The sequence below is a fragment of the Pteropus medius genome, unplaced genomic scaffold (assembly GCF_902729225.1).
Source record: "Pteropus medius unplaced genomic scaffold, Ma_sr-lr_union100, whole genome shotgun sequence".
Lineage (NCBI taxonomy): Eukaryota > Metazoa > Chordata > Mammalia > Chiroptera > Pteropodidae > Pteropus > Pteropus medius.
In genome coordinates, this window is record NW_024344378.1 from 681719 (window position 1) to 701761 (window position 20043).

Consider the following 20043-nt stretch of genomic DNA (forward strand, 5'->3'; position numbering starts at 1 on the left):
CTACTGGAATGGGGCGTCTGGACGGGCCCCGACCCAGTAGGACTGGTGTCCCGTTGGAACAGACGAGGGCACAGACATACAGAGGGACGACCGTGGGAGGGACGGCCGTCTGCAGGCCGAGGAGCAGCTGCCCACACCTGACCGTGGGCTCCAGCCTCCCACCGGAGAGAGAGCACCCGTTGGTTAAGCCACCCCGGCTGTGGAGCCTGTCACAGCGGCCTGAGCTGACCGAGGGCCTGAAGGAAGACTCTCTGACAGCGTGACCTTGAACACTGACCACAGCCTTCCGTGACGCGTTTTGCCCGACTGCCCCTTCCCTAGCCTCGTGGGGACCCGTCTGTGCCCGGCATTCTGCCCATCGGGCACCTCCTGGGAGATCCCACCTCCTGTCACCGGCTCGTGTCACAGTGCTGGGGACACTCATCTGTGCTCGGAGCCTCACGGTTGCCGTCCCCTCGTCCTGGCGGCTCATGTCTATAAACGCCTAAGTGACTGGGGCGCCCACCAGGGGGAACCGCGTGGGGGACGCCTCCGCAGCCGGCAGCGCACAGCATCGCTCCGTGAGGCATGGCGTTGAAGCCCAGGGTTCGATGCACTCGGTGGGGGACAGACCCCACCCCAGGGGACCGGCGTGAGGAAGGCGAGTTTGTGTGCCGTGAGCCGACGGGCTTGCTGGCCAGGCCTACAGGCTAATTCGAACGTGATACAGTCTGTCGTTTGGGATTTTCCTGACTAAGAGGAAAGAAGTTATTTGAGACCCGACTAAAGTAACTTCTTTGAAGTCGGAATCTGCTGCATGCCGTGGGCGGGATGCGAGGAAACCATTCAGGCAACAGTTTTACACTTGAAACTGTGACGAGGGAACATTGTATCGGGACGTGACGTCACGGGAAACGCCCAGGAACTAATCGCTGCCGCGTCAGAGCTGCTCGCGAGAGTGGCTTCCGGCCGTTTTTCATTTCGAGTATTCGGCCCGCCGTCTTTACGGGTGCACGTGGACTCGTCAGGCCGCTGTCCCCGTATCTGGCTCAGAAAATACGGCCACCGCAGTCACAGAGCTTCCCACGGAGAGGAAATGGGCGTCAGCTCATAAGCTTTCATCACACGGTGGGAGGATTTGTTTCCCACCAAATGAGGATGGAGAAATTCCAGAGCGATCCATCGGATTCTTTTCCTGCATATAATTTTTTTTTTCCCCTCAAAGAAATTTGCTCTGATGAGGAAAATTGTGTCTTTAAGAGGGATTTTTTAAAGATTCTGGTGGCTGGTGTGTCCCCTGGCTGATGGGCTCTAACCCTTGTCCCAGTTAAACGAGGTGAATTTCTACATCTTTCTTTCCTCGAAGCGGCAGAGAGGATTTCAAAATTACGTTAACCGTGATTTTGCCATCGGGATTCCATTTTCCGAAGTGACGTGGCCGAGGCTTTCTTTCCGCTTTTCCGTCCCACGTCCACGGTGCACCCCGGGCCCCTCTCAGACCCTGTGCTGGGCGTTAGTACGTCACGTTGGCCGAGTGTCCCCTGAACACTGAAAAGGGCAAGAAAAAGAGTGGACGTTGTGGACGGAACATTTGTGTCCCCCCGGATTCGTGTGCTGACACCAGCCCCTCAGGATGGGGGTGTCGGGAGGGGCCGTGGAGGTGACAGGGTCATGAGGTTGGAGCCCCGATGGGATTAGCGAAGAGCCCCGGAGCCCCTCGCCCCCCACTCGGGGAGGTCACAGTGAGGCGGGTCCTCGGCAGACAGTGACCCCACTGCGGCCTTGACCTTGCACGTGCAGCCTGCAGACCAAGGCGTGCGTGTCGCTGCTGACTGGCCCCGTCGGTGGCATCTGTCACGGCAGCCCGCACACTCTGGACAGGTGCCGCCGCGGGGGCAGAGCTTCTGCCAGGAGCAGGAGGACCGCCTGCCCGCTGCCCGCTGCCCGCTGCCCGCTGCTCCTCCCTGGCCAGCCAGGCGTGGCGTGGGCCCTGGAGAGGAAGGGTGGGTGGGGGGCACTCTGGGTCTTTCTGGGGAGCTGGGCAGACCTGGGGTGGTCATCGAGTCTTGTCCAAGCTCTCATCACGCGGTCACCTCGTACGTCCTGCTCACTGATGGCGAAGCTGCCTCTGGCTCAGGGCCTGGCTCAGAGGCCGCACCAGGACCGTCTGTGTGCGACTCAGCCAACGGGAAAGGTCGTGACACCTCGTCCTGGGTGGGGCACGGGGGACACCCCCAGGTTCCATGCCATTGGCCCGCCCCCCGGGGTGGTTAATCCGGGCTCAATGGGTGCACACGGCGTCTCGGTACCGAGTCATTCCAGTCTGGTCACTGAATGGCTTTCTTTCTCCTCTGCTGTAGACGGCCAACGCGGGTTCTGTGTCATTCTTATATGAGACCAAACGGTTCTGCCTGAACTCACGTGGCTGACAGCACGTCCGGCTCAGGCTCACGTTAGATGCAACTTGCGTAAACTGGATGTCGTCACGGTTAAGAACGTGTGCTCTCGGAAACGTACTTGTGAGGGGGTGAAGGCGAGTCAGACGGGGAGGAAACGCGCCCCAATCTCATCCCCCACGCGGGGCCAGCGTCCGGAACACCGGAGGCGGACGGCCCCACACACGCGCAGAAAGGATTTGAGCAGACGCTTCGCTGAAGAAGAGATTAGATGCCAAGTGGATGCTGGGGAAGACGGTCAAGATCATGTGTCTCAGGGGAAACGCAAATTAAAGCGACCCCGAGGGGCTTTCCACACCCGCGAGAGCAGCAAAAACTGTCAGCCGACACCCACAAGTGCTGCCCAGGGCTTTGCGTGGTAATGCGTCATCGTCGTCGTGTCGTGTATGGAAATGCGTGTGTGCGTGGCGTAATGGGTGTGTGTATTGTAGCGTCAATGCGTCGTGTGTGTGTGAGTGTGGCTGGTGCACATCCAGACCAGCCCGGCCCCTCTGCAAAGACTTTGGTGGCCTCTTTGTGAAGTTAAACCTGGCGCTCTCCATGTGACCCGGCGGCCTCGCGAACTTCAAGTCTGTCTCTGCGGGACGGCCCTCCCCCCGCCCAGGGCCCTCGGCCCCGCGGCCTGAGGCCCCGCGCTGGCACGGACTCCACGGCCACGGAAACTGGACGTGGGCAGGACGAGGTGAGCCGCGGCCCCCCAGCGTCGGCAGGGACGCGGGGTGAGTCTACGGAGAGGAAGGGAGATGTGAGGGCCGGGCCAGGCCTCAGTCCCTGCTCCGAAGGCCGGCCTGACTGCGCTTCGGGTCAGACCATCTCACCGTGTCTCCCTGACCCCCTCCCGGCCCCTCCCTGCCGCCGCCTCCGCCCGAGGACCAGGAGGGCTTCCTTTGGTCCCCGCCTCCCGGGCCGTCCTCCCCCCGCCTCTCTGGGTTCCACGGGCTCAGCCCTCGGCACGACGCGAGGCCCCCGGGGCGCAGCAGGACGCTCGGGGAGGAGGCCCTGCTGGCCTTCACGCTTCGGCCCCTTCTCCACAGCAAGCGTTTCCCGATGGAGCTGGGGGTGGCGGGGAAGCCTGCTGGGCTTTCAAGAACGAATTAGGGGCTGCGCAGCATCCTCGGAAATGACCTCCTCCTCCCTCCTGTCCTGGGGCCCTGGGACTACACCGCGGCTGGAGCGCGCATCGGAAGCCACTCCGACTGGGCTTCGTTTCTGGGCCGTGTTGACACGTTAGAGCCACACGCTGCCGCTGCGGGCACTGCAGCGAGATGCAGAGAGGGCGAGGTGACACCTCAAAGGCTCAAAGGCTCCGTGCCACCGTCGTCGGGGGCGCGACCTGCGGCCGAGACAGCGCCAGCGGGACCCGTGCGTACCCGCCGCCCGCCGGCCGGCTTGGAGCCCGGGCCCGGGGACCGAGGTCAGGGCTGGCGCCACGCTCTGGGGCAGCGGAAACCACGGGGGCTGCCGGCGAACCGCGAAATCCCCCACTTCACCCTCATGCCATCCCGCACTTCTAAACAGCACGTGAGGCTCGCCGGGGTGGCCGGCTCTGACACGGCGCCGTGTCCCTCGTCACGAAATGAAAGCCATCGGTCTGACGGGGACACGGGGCGCCGTCATTGACTCCCCGCGCTGCGGTTTTAAATGCGGCCCCTCTGCGGGCTCGAAGCTTTCCTTCCATAATGACAGCGGCGTCGGAAGCCTGGCTCATGCGCCGCGTTCCGACGCCAGCTCTTTATAAGAGGCGCTTCTCAGCGTGTTTTTGACGCATCACCTAGGAAGGCGGTCAGGGCCCTCCCTGTCCTTTCTGGGCTTTTCCCTCTAAAATGATACTGTCGCCCGGAAATTCAAACATACGTGGAACTGAAAGGCGGGAGCGAAACGCCGTGAACCTCCGCGCACGGCCAGGCGCGCGGCCTCGGCGGTCCGTGCTGGGCCGCTGCGTCCACCCTGGGGCCCCGGCGGACGGTCAGCGGTTCCGCCCCCGGTCGGCGCCAGCCCGCCTTCTTCCTTCGGGTGAACCGCTGCTGGCGGCGGGGAGGCCGGCGGGGCTGACGCCTGCTGTCCGCACACGTGCCGCCACCCCGGGGGGCCGTCCGCAAGGCTGTCTCCAAGCCACGACACCATCCCGTGTCCAGACGCCCCACGGGGGGCGAGGCAGAGGCACGGGAGGCACCAAGGGCAGCGCGTGTGACCGGGGCCCCGGACGCCTCCTTCCCACAGGACCTCGCGTCCTTCCCTGAGTGGCGGGAGCAGCCCCGGTCGGGGGAATGTGATGTGCAGAACGTGCTGGCGGTCAGCAGAGCTGGGCGCCCGTGCCCGAGGCCACCTCCCGTGCTTCCCACGTTACCGGGGTGAGGTTAGGGTGCTGGCGGGACCCAAGCTGGCTGCACGTGAGACACGGTGGCCGCCCAGACGACACTTAGCCACCCCGTCTCGGCTGGTGCCACCTTCGTTCCCTTGCCTGACGTTGGAATTGTTATCATTGTTACTTTCGAGTATTCCGATCTTGGAGTTTGTGTTAAAAAAATATACAAAGTTTCAAAACCCATTAGATTCTCCAGATTTCGCTTGAGCGATCTGACAGTGACTGCCAATTTTTAACACCACACTTTTACCCCCTTATACAAGGTAAATTTGGGGCCCTATTGAGAAGCCCCAAACAATGAAACTCTCCAGAATAGATTGGTAGGACAAGGAAGGAATGATCAGGTAGAATAACAATTAGTTCAAGAATTCTGAGATCAACTTTTTGAATTGATTGGTTTGATGGCGGTTTTTACTTTTTATTTTATTTTTTTTAGCTATTTTAAAAATTGAATTTATTGGGGTGACGTTAAGAACATGGACTGCTGCATGAATTTGCGGTCATCCTTGCTCAGGGGCCATGTCAGTCTTCACTGGGTCATTCCGATTTCAGTATATGTGCTGCCAGGGCGAGCACAGTTTCTTAACTGAGAGTTTATTTATTCCTACATGTATCACATATTTTAAAAACAGCTTTACTGATATTCAGAAAACTAATGTATGCAAATCGATGAGTTAGCAGATAGGTGTGCACCCACGAAACGTCACCGCAGTCAGGACGGGGGACACGCCCACCACCTCCGGAGGGCCCACCTGCACCCTTTCTTGGGTGGTGGGAAAACGATGCAAGATCCGACCTCTTACCAAACGGTCAAGCGCAGGCCGCGTCGCGTTAGCTGCAGGAGCTGACGGTCTATGCCACGGAGCGCCCCATCGCCCCCAGCCCCGGCGGCCGCCATCCTGACCTTCCTCCCGTGAGGTCGGCCGTTTCGGATTCCACATCTAAGTGGGATCAGGCAGCCTTTGTCTTTCTCTGTCAGGCCCCCAGGTTCACCTGTGCCGTGGCAGACGGCAGGACGTCCTTCTTTTTCAAGGCTGAATAATATTCCACTGTGTGAGTATATACCTATTCTTTTCATCTGCTTGTTGTTTCCATGTCTTGGCAATTATAAAAAATGCTGCAATAAACATCCTAAACTCTTCTAAAAAAGTGGAGAAGGGACACTTCCAAATGAATTTCACGAGGCCAGCATTGCCCTGACCCCAAAGCCAGACAGATGCTACAAGAAAACCACCGTCCTGTGTGCTTGACGAATAGAGGTGTAAAAACCTAGCAAACTGAATGTAAAGTGCATTAAAAGCATGATAGGCCTCGATCCAGTGGGATTTACCCCTGTGGGTCACTCCGTGCCGCCTTCCGAAACACACATGTCCGTCCGTCCACCCCGGAAGTACTGACTGCACACCTCACTGGACCAGCACCTCACCGGGCTGTCACAGTGAGCGATTGGGGCCCCGCTCCTTCTGCTCGGTGGGCCCTCTGGGCCCCGGGCGCTGTGGGCTCAGGGCCGCCAGCCTGGGGACGGGAACAGAGCTGTCCACAGGCTGCCGCCCCAATTCTTCTGAGCAACTTTCTTCCTTGGGGTTCACTGATTCATTTCCTTACGTATGTATGTAAGGGGAAGGGACAGAAGGCGGGACACTTTTGTTCCAATCTCCTGCTTTCTGTCCCCAAACTACAAACGGGCCTCCATTGGGAAAGGGGACGACAACACGGCTCCCGCCTCTCCTCGGGGAACCGGGCAGACGGGGGTCTTCGCATGTCCCCCAGACGGCCCCACAGTCCGCGTGCGAAGGACGAGGCGGAACCGTGTGATGTCTTATGTTTTCCACCTGGCCGTTCTTACACATGCGTATGTTTAAGTCCTGGTTGTGTGAGACCCTCCTGTGCGAGGTCTGTGAGTGTTTTTTGCCTGGTGGAGATTTTGCATGACTTTGGGATCGAATTTGGAAGAGACACGCTGACCACTGACCACTGACTGGTGGGAAGGAAAATGTTTAAATCAACCTTCTGTGTTTGCGCTTTGTCTCCACACAGAAGGGCCGTTGGGATGAGCGCGGGAAGCCTCCCCAGGCGCCCAGGAGACAATGCGTGGGTTTCGTGGGCGAGCGAGAATGGCATCTATTCACTGAGCTCAGGTTCGTGTTTCTCCCCAAATCCGGGTGGAAAAGCGTTTGTCTTAGAGGCAGTTAAACAGGACTGAGAAAACCCTCAATTCCTTTGAAAACAGTGAAAAACACTTTGCATTTCCAACAAAAGAAATGCATTTTGAAGGTGAGAAGTTGTCACTCCGGAGTTAAAGAGGAAACTGCAGAAGTAAAACAGCCTTTGGGGGAGGGGAGAGGAGGTGGGGGAGGGGTGGAGGGACAGGGGCTGAGTGGAGACGCCAGGGTGGGGGTCAGTGACCTGGACCAGGAGGCCTTGGGAGCTGGGGACCGAGGCTGCCTTCTCTGCTGGGCTCTGAGGATGAGGACGAGGACGAGGCAGCCCAGACCCTGCCCGCGGTGGAGGGGGCGGTGCAGGGTCCTCTGTGGTGCAGGTCTCATGAACTTCCAGCCCCTGGTCTGGGATGAGCAGGTCGGGCTCCCGGAGGGGCTGAGGCCACCATGGTCCAGGAGATGGGGCGGGACGAGGACGCGCCTGGCCACTGCCCCCGCTGCACGGCAGACGGGCAGGGTTTAAAGACGCGTCTTTTTATAACTCCTGCTCCTCGTCCGCTTCCATCTGCAGGCCGTTCCCATGGCAACCAGATCAGGAAGGCCAGCAGCAGCCAGAACTCCTATTTGCACAGCGGATTCCGCCAGGCGTGCGGGTACCTGGCTCACCCCGGGGTGAGGGAGGCCTTTGCCCCGGCCCTCTGCTGCGTAAGCGAAACTTCACGTGCGGCTCAGACAGCCGGGGACCGGGGACCCACGCACGTCTGGCCACATCGGATTCAGGGCCGCGGACGGCTCGCAGCCCCGTCACTTCCTGTCCTAACCACCAGAGACAAAAGTGCTGGGCTGCCTGTGGGTCGAGGGGTATCCGCCTCGGGCAAATCACAGTAATTCTTCCCGGAGGCCCCCAGCACCCGGTCAGTGGCCTGAAGCACCCTCCTGCGGTGGCCTCCAGCACCTGGTCAGCGGCCCGAAACACCTTCCAGCAGTGGCCCCGGAGAATGCGCCGCACCCCGCACGGTTCTGGTTCTGTCTGTTCAGCCTCCGCTCGCCCGTCCACGGCAGTCACACTCCTGAGGCTCTGGTTCTCCCCGCATCTGCGGGCTGAAGGTCCTGCTCTGGACGGAGCCAGCACCCTGGCATGGGGCAGCAGCCCTGAGGACAGCGCGGGGGGCACCCCTGCACGTGGGGCACCCCCTCGACACACGTGGGCGGATGGCGCCACCACAGCGCACTCTCGGAGGGGAGCTACGGTGTCCGACCTCCGAGGAGCTTCTGCTCGGCTGCTGCCGTCGGGGGACGAGACTCGCAGCTCCGTGCGCTGTCACCCGCTGGGCGGCTCCCCGCTCCGCAGCCCGCCGGGGGGAAGGCCCCGTCACACCCGGGGACACTGCCGCCCGCTCTGCCAGTCCGTCTGTTACGTGAAGAACCTCAGCTCATGGAACCTTTGGCGAGGGTCTGGGCACACGGAGGTGAGGCCGCGAGCGGTGTCTGGGCCCCCGGCGCCCCCGGACCTGGAACGCCGGGCGAAGTCCGGCCCCATGGGCAGCGTCCACCTCGGCATCACCGCTCGCGTCTCTGCGGTGGAGCTCCGGGCGGCACCGACGACGCGGCCACACCGTCCGCCCGGCCGGGATGCTCCGCGGATGCCGCCGGGCTCTGACCTGGGGCTCGGGGGTGCCATGCCCATCGCTGGGGGAGGAGGCTCTGCTCCGGCCGTCCCTGGGCCCACTGTGCAGGGCGTCATGTCTCTGTAAGTGATGCAGTTTGAAAGATTTCGACCCCACGACATGACGACGTGCGTCGCCACCAGCTGGGCGCCCTGCCCCCCACGGGGCTGCTGTGGGGCACGCGGGCTCCCAGTGCGGACACGCAGCGCAGCAGGGGACAGGAAGTGGATGCGCCTGGGGGATCTGGCTGCGGGGTGGGGATGGTGGGGGTCCTGGGATCCTCGCGGCCCCACGTCTCGGCGCCTCAGCTGCAGGAGCGGCTCTGGGGTTGACCGCACCCCAGTCAGCACTGGCACAAAGCCCTCCCTCACCGCGGGGCCTGCACCGGGGGCCGGGCTGCGGCCCAGACGGACAGGTGGACGGACGGGTGCGGGGCACGGGTCCGGGGCACAGGCCAGAGCCCAGTGACGACCCGTCACGCGGCCTGGGGCTGTGGGAGGAACGCTGGGGTCCCAGAGGTGTGCTGGCATCTCTGCGGGGCGGGTCGCCCGGGACTCACGGTGTCAGCAGCAGAGCTGGCGCACAGACGTGGTGGCCGAGGGCCGGGGCAGGCCGGCGCGGCGCCCGGACGGAGGCCGCCCCGTGCACAGCTCGGGCCACGGTTCTGTTTCCTGGGCACAGTTTGCGCAGCTGTGAAATGGGGTGAAACAGTGCCTTTCGGCAACAGAACCCTGGCTCTGACCCCAAGGCTTCGCTTCTGGGAGTCTTGACTTCATTTCCCTACGTAAGAACATTATGCCTATGTAATGCCACCAAATCTTGACTTAAAAATGGATAAAATGGTAAATTTTAGGTTGCATATTTTTACTACAATAAAAAACCAAAGAAGTAAAAAATTCAGCATGCACACACGCGCGCTTGCACACACGCGAAGCTCTTGTACTACATTCTCGTTACATGTACTGAAGGACTGTAGCTGTCAGCTCTGCACGTGTGAAAACTCACGCGTGACCCCGCTTCTGCCATGTTCTGGGCTGGTAACTTCCCCCCACACAGCGGAGTTTGCAAAACCACAATGTGGTCGAATACTTCTTTGTGCTTCAACTGCAAGTATAAAAACTCAACTTATAAACCGCGTATCTATATGTCCTCACTTATAATTGAAATTATCTTTCTCTTTTAACCTGTTTCTGCATGTGATTTTAGTATGTTTCTTTTTCTATTTTTCTCTTTTTTACATTGTAAACATTCTAACAATTGACTTCAATATTCTTGTAAACCGTGGTGGGTCGATTACTATAACAAAATACATCTTTGAACCTATAGTACGCCTTTTTTTTTCCCCCTAAAAATCTTGTAGGATATAAACGATAGATTCAAACGGTGCTAAAAGTAAAAGCCAAGAAAAATAATGACCCTCGACACTGCGTACTCTAACACTGGCCTCCGCGTCCGGCCACACGATTATTTTGCAGTTATTTTCTGGACACTGTGGGTGCGGGATCTGCACAACCCGGTACCAAAACCGCAGGCTTCTAACGGCGTAATAAATAAGCGGCAGTATCCTGAATGACAACTTTACAGCGTGGCAGTAATTCCAAGAAAAATTTACAGTCATTTTTGTCCTGGCTACGCAAGTATTTACAGAAAGCCATCCTCGGTTCTCTGAGGAGCGGGTGATTCTCACCAGCATTTTGCTCGAGGAGAAACAGAGGCCCGGCTGGAGGACCCAGGGGTCCTCCGTCCCGTCTGGTTCCAGGCGGTGCTGCCCAGAAAGGCGGTGTGTCACGTGGTGCCAACAGGTGGCGAAAGCCGCCTTCTTCCAGCTCCGGAGTGGACAAACTCGTGAAGTGAAGCGCAACGGAATGGGCCGGCCACAGGGACGACGGAGCAAGCGTGGGCTTGGCGGAGTCCAGCTGGGTTACTTCCGACCGCGGCGACTCTTGGAAACCCTTCGGCTGTCGCTCGTGGCCAGGACTTGCCTTCCCTGACAGACGTCAGCAGGTGGGCGTTGCAGGAGGCAGGAAACACGCGGCTGCTTTAATCAGGTCAGAGCCGAGCTTGTGACGGCCGTTTCCGCTTCGCCTGTGTTTACGAATGGCTGGTGCCGGGCTCGCCGTCCAGGCTCAGAGGTGACAGGGCGGCTCCTTAGGCGGGCACGTCCCTTCTCACCCCCCGGCTGTCCCGACCGGAAGCATCTCCTCTCATTGATTCACGACCCGATGTGCGGCGAAGCCGGTCTTGGACCCGACCCGCTGCTCCCACTTATTTTGCCTCCCGACCCCACACCCTCTATTTCTAACAAATAGTTCTTGAGGTGACGTGTTCAGAGTGAGCCCATGAGTGTGGCTGAGACACGGTTTCCTGCTGGTGTCCATCCTAACGCGCTGACCCGCTGAGTGTCTCCAGGGACAATGCTGTCTCACTGCCGACGCCAGCCTCTCGTTTGCTGCAGAGGAGACGGCCTTGAACTGGCCTGAAAGCTGACGCGCAGACGGCCAGGCTGTGCTTCCCGGCGCGTGTCCCTCCTCAGAGCTCGTGCTTCTGTTCACGCTCCCGCGTGAGGGGAGGCGGATGAGGGTCGCTCAGCGTGGACGCCGCGGCCCGCAGCCCGGACGAGGCCAGAGGTGCGGCGCCTCATGCTGCCGAGGACCCAGTGTCGGGCTCAGGATAGGAAGCTCATGCCGTGATGCTAAATACACCTGCACTCGTGCAGGTCCAGGTGCTCGCGTGGAGCAGGTGTGTACGCACTCGTGCAGCAGGTACAGGTGTTCATGTCTGTCTAGAACTGTAACCCTCCAGGCCCTCATGCCGCCTGGCTGCAGGGAGCACGCTGTGCCCCAAGGTGCCCACTGGCCACCAGGCACAGCACTACCGTGCTGTTAGGTCCTGGCACCTCGTCATGACACCTTCTTGCTGGACTGTAATCACACCCCCTGGCAGAGCGAAGGCCGGGCTTGCACACGACCGCTGGTGTGAGAATGCGGGGGTGATGAGTGCCCTCTGCACGTCAGCCACGTGCCCCTCACACTCACGGGCAGGCAGCGCACCAGGACCGGAGTCTGCTCACACGCAGGCTTCGGACATGAAGCGGGCGGATGAAACGCGGCCTTGGCTGGGAGCCCTCGAGTTTCATCCCCTGACAAGTGGGTGAGTGACTTTGCCTGCCCCTCCTGGCTGCGTCATCCGGTTCAAAATGGCTGGCAGGGAACTCAGGTCTCCCGCGGGGGAGGGTCCAGAGGTGCTGGGGGTCGGGCACACCGAAGGCCTCTGCCGGGGGACAAGGCTCAGTTCCTCGGGCGGCCGCGTCAGCTGATCACGCAGCTTGAACCTCGTCACCTGGCCGCTGATTCCAGTCACGCTGCAGTGATAAGAGAAACGACTGCGTGTGCGTGTGTGTGTGTGTATGTGTGTGCAACGGTAAAGGCAGGAAGCGCAGTGTGCACGTGCATGTGCGTGCGGTGTGCATGCATGTGTGGCGTGTGGCGTGTGTGTGCGCGTGTGGTGCGCACGCACACGTGTGTTTACTAACACCAACACGTCTAAGCGAAGCGTCTACCTGGCAACCGTGGCAGATCTCCGCCCCCGTCTGGGAGCTGGTGAGTAGGAGGCCTGAAAGCTGCAGCGTTCTCTCCAAGTCCCAAAGCATCACTGGTCCTGTGGGTACCTCCAGGTGGATGGGCGAGGCGGTCACCTGGGGAGCTGAACGAGCCAGACCAAACGGCTGAAGGCTGTAGGTCGCGGGGCTGACCACAGGACTGTGTGTGGGGACCGGTCAGAGCCACACGTCGCGTGTTCGACAGTGAGGACAGCTGTCCCACTGTGAGCGTGGACTGTGTTTTTCTCGGTCTGCGCTTCGTTTTCCTGTTTGCAGAGAGACAGGGGCACACAGAGGTCACTGCTGGCCTCACGAAAAAGCAGCGCAGAGGTGCCGGCCAGGCCTTGACGCTGGGCCTGAGCGTCGGGGTCGCGGGGTCGGTGGGGACAGGCCGGAGCACGTCCACGCCGCCTGGCCCGTGGGCCCGGACCTGCTGAGTGTTTCGGGAGAAAGCACAGCTCGAGACGGGTGGGCGTGTGAGGTTCTCAGGTTAAAACGCCACGACTCGGCAGCCTCCGCTGGAGCTCAGACGCGCGGCGGCGCCCGCCCCGGACGGCTGGAGGACGAAGAGTGGGCGCCCCGAGCTTTTCCCTGCGGTTTCCACCTCAGGCTTTGAATTCTTTGGCACCCGAATCTCGCCGTTTCTGCAGACACGTGGAGCCCTGGGCCTGGCAGCGAGGGGCTCGGGGGACGGCTGGGGCTCTCTGAGCCACCAATGGCCAGACGCCGCCGGGCAAACCGTGGGGTTCCACCGAGCACACGTTTTCCTCCGGGATCGGCTGTCATCAGCAAGGTCGGCCCGCAGGACCCGCCGGTTGTCGGTCAGCGTCATCCCAGGGAGACGGCCTCGGTACGGGGCAGGGGTTTGCAGTGTCCCCATGTCGCCTGCTCCTGTGGGGCCCGCTTGCCCACCTGTCAGGCGGGAAGGCCTGGCGTTCCTGGGGTCTGGAGGAGGCTGCCCGACAGACCTGCCTTCTGCATGGTCCTCTTGGCCGGCGCGCTGGGGCGTGGGGCATGTTCTCGTCTGGTCGTTTGGTGTCCGCCTCCCCTTCGAGAAAACTGAAGGAATCCTGAAGCCGGTTGTAGGCGGCTACTCTGCTCTGCCACGTGGACTCTGGCCAAGGGCCCGCCATGCACCGTCCGGCCCCCTCCTTCCGGCCCCTTGGGGCTGCGTGAGGCGCTGTGGCCACCCGGCCCCCACCTGCTCACTCTGCACCAGGCCGGGTCCCTGGGACTTCATCTCTGAGGCGTCCGGCGGCTCCTTGCTCACTCACGGACACGGGGTGTCTGACCTTGTGTCTCGGGCCAGATATGACCATGCATTTCTGGAAGCTTCTGTACGTCTGGGGGGTACACGTGGCTACGTCCTCTGGTGGCATTCACCCTTACTCCATCGGCCACGTGTCAGCATCCCCAAGGTGGCAATTTTCTGCTTCCAGAGGAACAGACATCTTCACAGCCCACTTAATTGCGAGGACGAGTCCATGAATTTAGACTTCACTATTTGCATCAGCAGAGGACAGTGACGCCCGTCTCAGAAGCTTTTAAACCGTGAGGAAAACACAAAGCGGTTTCTGAATAGTAATTCTTAGGTAGAAACGGCTTTGATTATTTCAACCTGACCAGTCTTTAAAGAAGATGAATCTTAAATTTCCCAAACAAGCACCTTTTAAAGCCCAGAATGACAGTATTCAGGGAGGTGAGACCCCAGCACCACGCCAGCCAGAAGACGCCGGGTGATTCTAGCAAATCAGGATAAAAGGCGCAGGCTAAGCGGCCAACACGCTGCCTCGGCCGTTCCTTCCCAAGTGCAAGACCTTGTGAGGCTAAATGAGACAGAAAGTATTACAGGACGTTTGAATTAAAAAACATAACGTTTGTGTAGTGAGGGCTCATTAATGCCGGCCGCCGCCGTGACCGCAAAGATGGCTCGGGCTGCGGCCTTCCTCGGCCGGCCCGCCGCCGAGGGCAAGGGGAGAGAGACGGAGGGGGGCAGGGGCGTCAGCGGGGAAGGCAGGACAGGGACCTGGGAGTCCGGCCGTGGGTCGCGCGGGAATCACCCGCAGAGACGGCGCGTTTAGCGCAGACATAATCTCGCGTCGTAAGCGCTTCAGTGTTTCCCAGACACGCCCGGATCCGTTCCTTCAAATGGTCTGCATAGGTCACATGCGAATTGAAATCGGATAACCGAGAGCTGACCTTGGTTCTTCTGTTTTCCACCCGGTATGCCTCCCAGGACGGGAAGTGGGCCCCAGGAGCCGGGGCGGGAGGCGGTGTGAGCCCCGAGGGTCCGCGTGGTTAAGCACTGGGAGCCTGGTCTAAGCCGTCGGACGCTTCCGATCCGCACTCATTGCCCTCTGCGGTCCTCGCGATTTTGCGACCTCTTCCTAGAAACGATTTTGCATCTTTTTCTCGAGTTGAGACGTGACCGACACGGAACACTGTGTGAGTCCGAGGCGCACGACACGCTGATTTTACGCATTTACACTGCGCTGCGTCTGCCTTGGTAGGACTCGCTAACGTCTCTATAATATCACAATCCCCTTAAAAAACAGGCAGGTTTATTAAAAACTCGACATTTTCCCAGAGAAGACGGCCAGATGGCCAAAAAGGACATGAAAATGTACTCGACATGACCGATCTTCAGGGAAATGCAAATCGAAACCACGACGAGCTGTCTGTCGCCTCACACCTGTCGGCATGGCCAGCAGCAGGAAGCCAGCAAGCACGTGGAGGAAAGGGGGCCTCGTCCGCCGCTGGCGGGGTGCAAACCCGTGCGGCCACCACGGAGGCAGCGCGGAGGCGCCTCGAAGAATTGAAAATTGGACACCACGTGACCCGGCGCCCCACTCCCCGGCGTCTGGCCAGCGGAAATGGAGCCTCGTGGGCGCCCGGCGTCCTGGCGCTGCCCTCGGGTTGTTAAGAAACTGCTCGAAACAGGGACAACAGCCCTCGGTGGTGGCACAGGTGGCCTCGAGTCACGTCACCACCTCATGTCCTCGCCCCGCCTGACGACCTGCAGGGACAGCCAGGGTAGGGTCCCCTGCCGGGACGGTGGGCTGGCAGCGCCGCCCCGAGGCCACCGCGAAGCCCCCGCCCGCCTCCTCACACGCTGCGCCCCACGAGGCGCCGGGCGGGTCTGCGGACAGCGCAGGACCGAGACGAGCGGGAGGGTGACAGTCACAGGACGGCACACGCTCCCCCGAGGCTCACGGCTCAGCCGCGCGGTCCCGCACCCCAGCTTCCCAGACTCGTCCCTGCTGTCTCACTGGACCGTCACGGATGTCACAGAAGCCGAGACCGAGAAAGGCGTTCCGGTTCGTGAGATGCTACAGGATGGGGGTCACTGGTACAGCCCTTTCCTGACGGTGCCATAAAGCACAGCCCTTTGCGTTTTGTTTTGTGACGTGAGCGTCGGTCGTTCGCCCATTTACTGAGCTTCTGCGGTTTGATTTCGGTGACCCCGCAGGGAGCGGGCGGAGAAGGTGGTCACTGTCACACGGCTCATAGCTTAGCGGCACGAGGCAGAAAGCAGATAAATGAGGGAGCAGCCAGGGGTGCCGCACTGAGGGGGCACGCAGGGCGGCTGCCGTGTGTAGAACCGTCCCCCAGAGGCCTGCTGGGCCTTAGCCCCCAGGGCCTCGGACCACGACCTTCGTCGGACGTAGGGTCCCTGCAGATGTGACTGAGGCCAACCAGCTCAGAGGGGGCAGGCTGCACCCTGACGACACCGGAGGGCACCGTGGGTGACACAGGGGACCGGAGCCATGCCAGCAGGCCCCAGGGCCGGATCCTCCCGAGGGGCTTCGGAGGGGGCGCGGCCCTGCCGACGCCTTGATTTCGGACCTGGGGCCCCCCGTGTGGTGGGTGGTCCAGCGTCGGCTGATTCGCCAGCCCCGCTGTGACGCTCTGTTCTGGCGGCTCTCGGAGGTGGCGCTGTGGTGGAGACAGCCTCTCCACGTGGAGGTGGCTCCCGACACCTGTCTGTGAACCGGGGAAAATTGTCCCCACTGCTGGCGGGCACGAGGCTGGCGTGTCCCACTCACGGGTGCGAGGGGAGCTGGGCACGCTGAGCCGGGGGCCGGGACGATTGGGCAGAACGAGGGCCCCTTGGACAGCGAGCTGTGCAGGCCACATGCCAAGGACGAGGATGAGGACGGTCACCGACACTAAGCTCAGGCCTGGCGGGGACGCAGGCCCCACGCGGTCTCACCGGCCGTGCCACATGACACGCTTCCAAGACACAGCGTGATGACGCACGCGCGGACAGGCCACAGGCGTATTTTTGTAGTTATCTGACATGACATTTTCTGTTTGTGTTCAACAGATTTAAACATGCTTCGTCAGAACCTCCCAGCCACGTGACTGTGCCCGCCTCCTCCACGTTTTGCCTGAGTAATAAAATTTCCTCCTGACTGAAAAAGATCAGGATTCGAATTTCTGGCAACGCAGTATCCAGCACAGTATTTTATGTTCGCTGTTTGATAATGGAAGCGTTTTTGTGATACTTGCTGAGATATTCAGCAGTGCAGGTACCGGGAAAAGTTAATCCCTTATTTTGGGGAACTCGTCACGTACGGCGGGTCTACCCCGTGCCTCGCTGAGCTCTTTAAGTTTACATGTTTTAGTTTTAGACGTGACGGGGTCAGGCGAGGACACAGAACACAGGACGGTGCCGAGAAGGAGCCACACTGGCACGTTGTGTCTCTGCCCAGCACTTCCCGGGGGCCTGGCCGCGCCCCCTCAGCGGGCTGTGGGGACCCTCTCCTCGTGAACCAGTGGATCCGTTCGTTCACCCCACGTACTCGGCAGCGCTCGGTGCTGGGTGCACGACCTGCAGACAGGTGTGCCCCTGCCCGGGCTGCATTCTACCCGTTCACTTGTCTCCCGAAGCCTGAAGGAGGGAGCACATGCTTCAGACAGAATCCCCGCCTCCCTCCGAAAGCCGGCTCTCTGGATTCCTGCTTCTTGTTTACTCTGAAATACAGACGCGTTTGCAGGTGTGGTAAACTGAAATGCTGCCTCTGTTAATGAACCTCTTAGCTTACCAAAGCCACAATAATGACACCACCAGCCATGAATGCGAAGTGAAAAGAACCCTTTGTTCTGATTTTTTTTGAAATCTGTGGACTAAAATAGCACTCATGGGGACAATAATCCACGCAGTAGATTAAAAGCCTGTTAAACGCTATTTTCAGCTTGGCAGAACACCAACTGCCAGGTTATCCTTCAGCGCCTCTGCTTTTGAATATGGAAAACTTACCGTAGCCCGGTGACGACATTAATGTGTCATCTCAGAGCGATTAAATAACCGTACGAACAAACGCACTTAGCTTTACTCTCTAATTCCTAAACATAAAATGAAGGCTGAGCCAAGGGGTGAGTTGGGGGCTTTTAACTCCCAAATCCCCACCATGTGTCCCACACCATCCTAAAGAAAAATTGTAATCCAGTAAGAAGTGTGCCTGGCGAGTTCGCTCAGCTTCAAGGCCCTCCTCACCCCACCGCCCTGGCCAAACTGCAAACGTCTCCCAGATTCAAGTCCTTGAGTTACCTCTGGCTAAACGCCTAAAAGCTTTTAGTGGTTTAGTGATTTTCTAAGCTTTCTCTTTTTTTTTTCCTAATTTGAAATTCTCAACCAAACCATAGTTATAATTTATATTTTTCTGAGTAGGAGGCCCTGGATCATCCACTAATTTTAAATGGTTTGATTCTGGTGAAAATAATTTTTAGACCACAATTTGCATGACAGGGCCGATTTGAAAATTGCTTTTCAGCGTAAACAGTAGAAACTGGCCATGTGGATTTCTTAAGTCTCGCTCCAAAATCAACCTTGAAATACTACTTCCTCAGTTAACACATGGCTGCAGGAAAATGACAGGTGCCAGCAAGCAGTCGGAAGGTCCATTCCACGGGAATAGCCAAGTTGTGCATCAAACACGTACAGCTCATGTCAAGAAGTTCACATTTACGTTTATCTACAAAGCCCCTCAGAGAATTTCTACCTCGCCAAGGACAAAGGGAGCGTTCATAATTTCCGAATTCAATAGGAAGCGTCTTGGAGGTTACGCCGTGAAGCAGAAATGCGTCCAACCCGGCGCCACTGCGCGATGGATTTAAACGTGTGCTCCGAGGCTGGCGCGTGGAATTCTGGCTCCGATGCTGCGTTTGGGCAGCATCCTTCACAAAAGGTTTGGAGCAGATTCCAGTCGTTAAAATCTGTGAGCTTTAGAAATGTTCCCTGTCAGTGAGTTAGAAATAGAGACCAGAACCCCATCATCTTGCTTGGGTCTGAAGAAAAGTACAAAATTTCTAGTTATGATGGTGTCATCATCATCATCGACATAACCATTACCACCATCACCATCGCCACCATCATCATCATCACCATCACCACCATTATCACCATCATCATCATCATCATCATCATCACCAGCATCACCATCATCCTTGTAATCATCACCATTATCACTGTCACCAACACCGTCATCATCATCACCATGATCACCATCATGATCACCATCGTCATCATCATCATCACTATCATCACCATTATGTAACTGAACTTCCATCTTACGAAGGGCAATGAACACTGGCCTATGAGTAATGGGTACATTATTGTGTCCTTGGCTTGCTGAGACATGAAGTAGAAACAATCGAATATTAAGGAGTTTTAGAATAGGTATTTATAACACCATGACCCAGTGGCAAAGACTTGGAGCACAGGCTCAGAGAATCTTAGATCCAGTCCTACCTCTAGCTGTCACTAGCTTTTGATCTCAGGTGGACCCCTTAAGCTCCGTAAGCCTATGTTGTCTCATGGATGCCATGGGATCATAATCCCTGCCTCAGAAGTTATTGTGAATTTCACACAATAGCCTTATCAAAATGCCCATTTTCAGAGAAGAAACCAAGCTCCTTCAGGCTGAGTAACTTACACAAGGAGGTATAGCTACCAACCGATAGACTCTGAGCACGAATCAGGGTCTTTCTGATTACAGAACTCGTGCTCCTAAGCCCTTGCCGACGCTGCCTTCACTGCCTGGAATGCTGCTCCTTCGTTGCGGCTCTCCGCTTTCAAGACTCACTCTAAGTAAGTCTGATAAAATGTACAGAAAATGTACTCCTTTATTTGGATTTTATTGTGAGGTCATTTGAAATAAAAGTCCATTTACAAAATTTTTTGATCTATCAGTTCCTTTCAGTTCTATTAAAGTTATTATTCTCTTTCTCTTATAAATAATCGATATGAAACTGCTCATAAATTATATATACATGGTATATACAATTATATAATATGTAATACTATATACGTATATAACAGTAAATAACATATATTATAATACATAATTATATTCGTACACACATAAATCATCATTTATGCTTTTTAGACACAATTCCTTAATCTCTCTTCAACCTGGAATAACCGTTTAAAAATAATTTGTTCTGTGTGAAATAAAAAATCTGATTATTCAGACTGGGGCTCTTTATAAGATTACAGGGCTATTCCTCCATCCAAACCAAAACAAACACTTCAGTGTAACGTTAATTCAGAATATCACGTGACACCAGTATTTCAATATCCAAAAAATAAGTTACTATTATTCAGTGTGAAAAACGCTCGGTGACTATGCTCACCCATCTCACAACTCCACTTACTCCACTCGTCCCTCATCTCCACGTCTCGTCTCCCAGTTCTCATCACTCGGCTCTCAACACCCAACACTATCACTCACCATCCAGCACCGTCGCTGATTACATCGCCCAGCACCATCAATCATCACCCATCACCCAACACCATCACCCAGCACCATCACTC

General features: G+C 57.9%; 1 protein-coding gene and 1 non-coding gene across 2 annotated transcripts in view; both read right to left on the bottom strand.

Moving 5' to 3' along the window:
- Positions 1-20043, bottom strand: part of ADARB2 (adenosine deaminase RNA specific B2 (inactive)) — a 238624-nt gene that overhangs the window by 109300 nt on the left and 109281 nt on the right. The gene's annotated exons all lie outside the window — the stretch shown is intronic.
- Positions 5271-5376, bottom strand: LOC120609775 (U6 spliceosomal RNA). Its single transcript, XR_005654837.1, has one exon. It is a non-coding gene; the product is annotated as a U6 spliceosomal RNA (small nuclear RNA).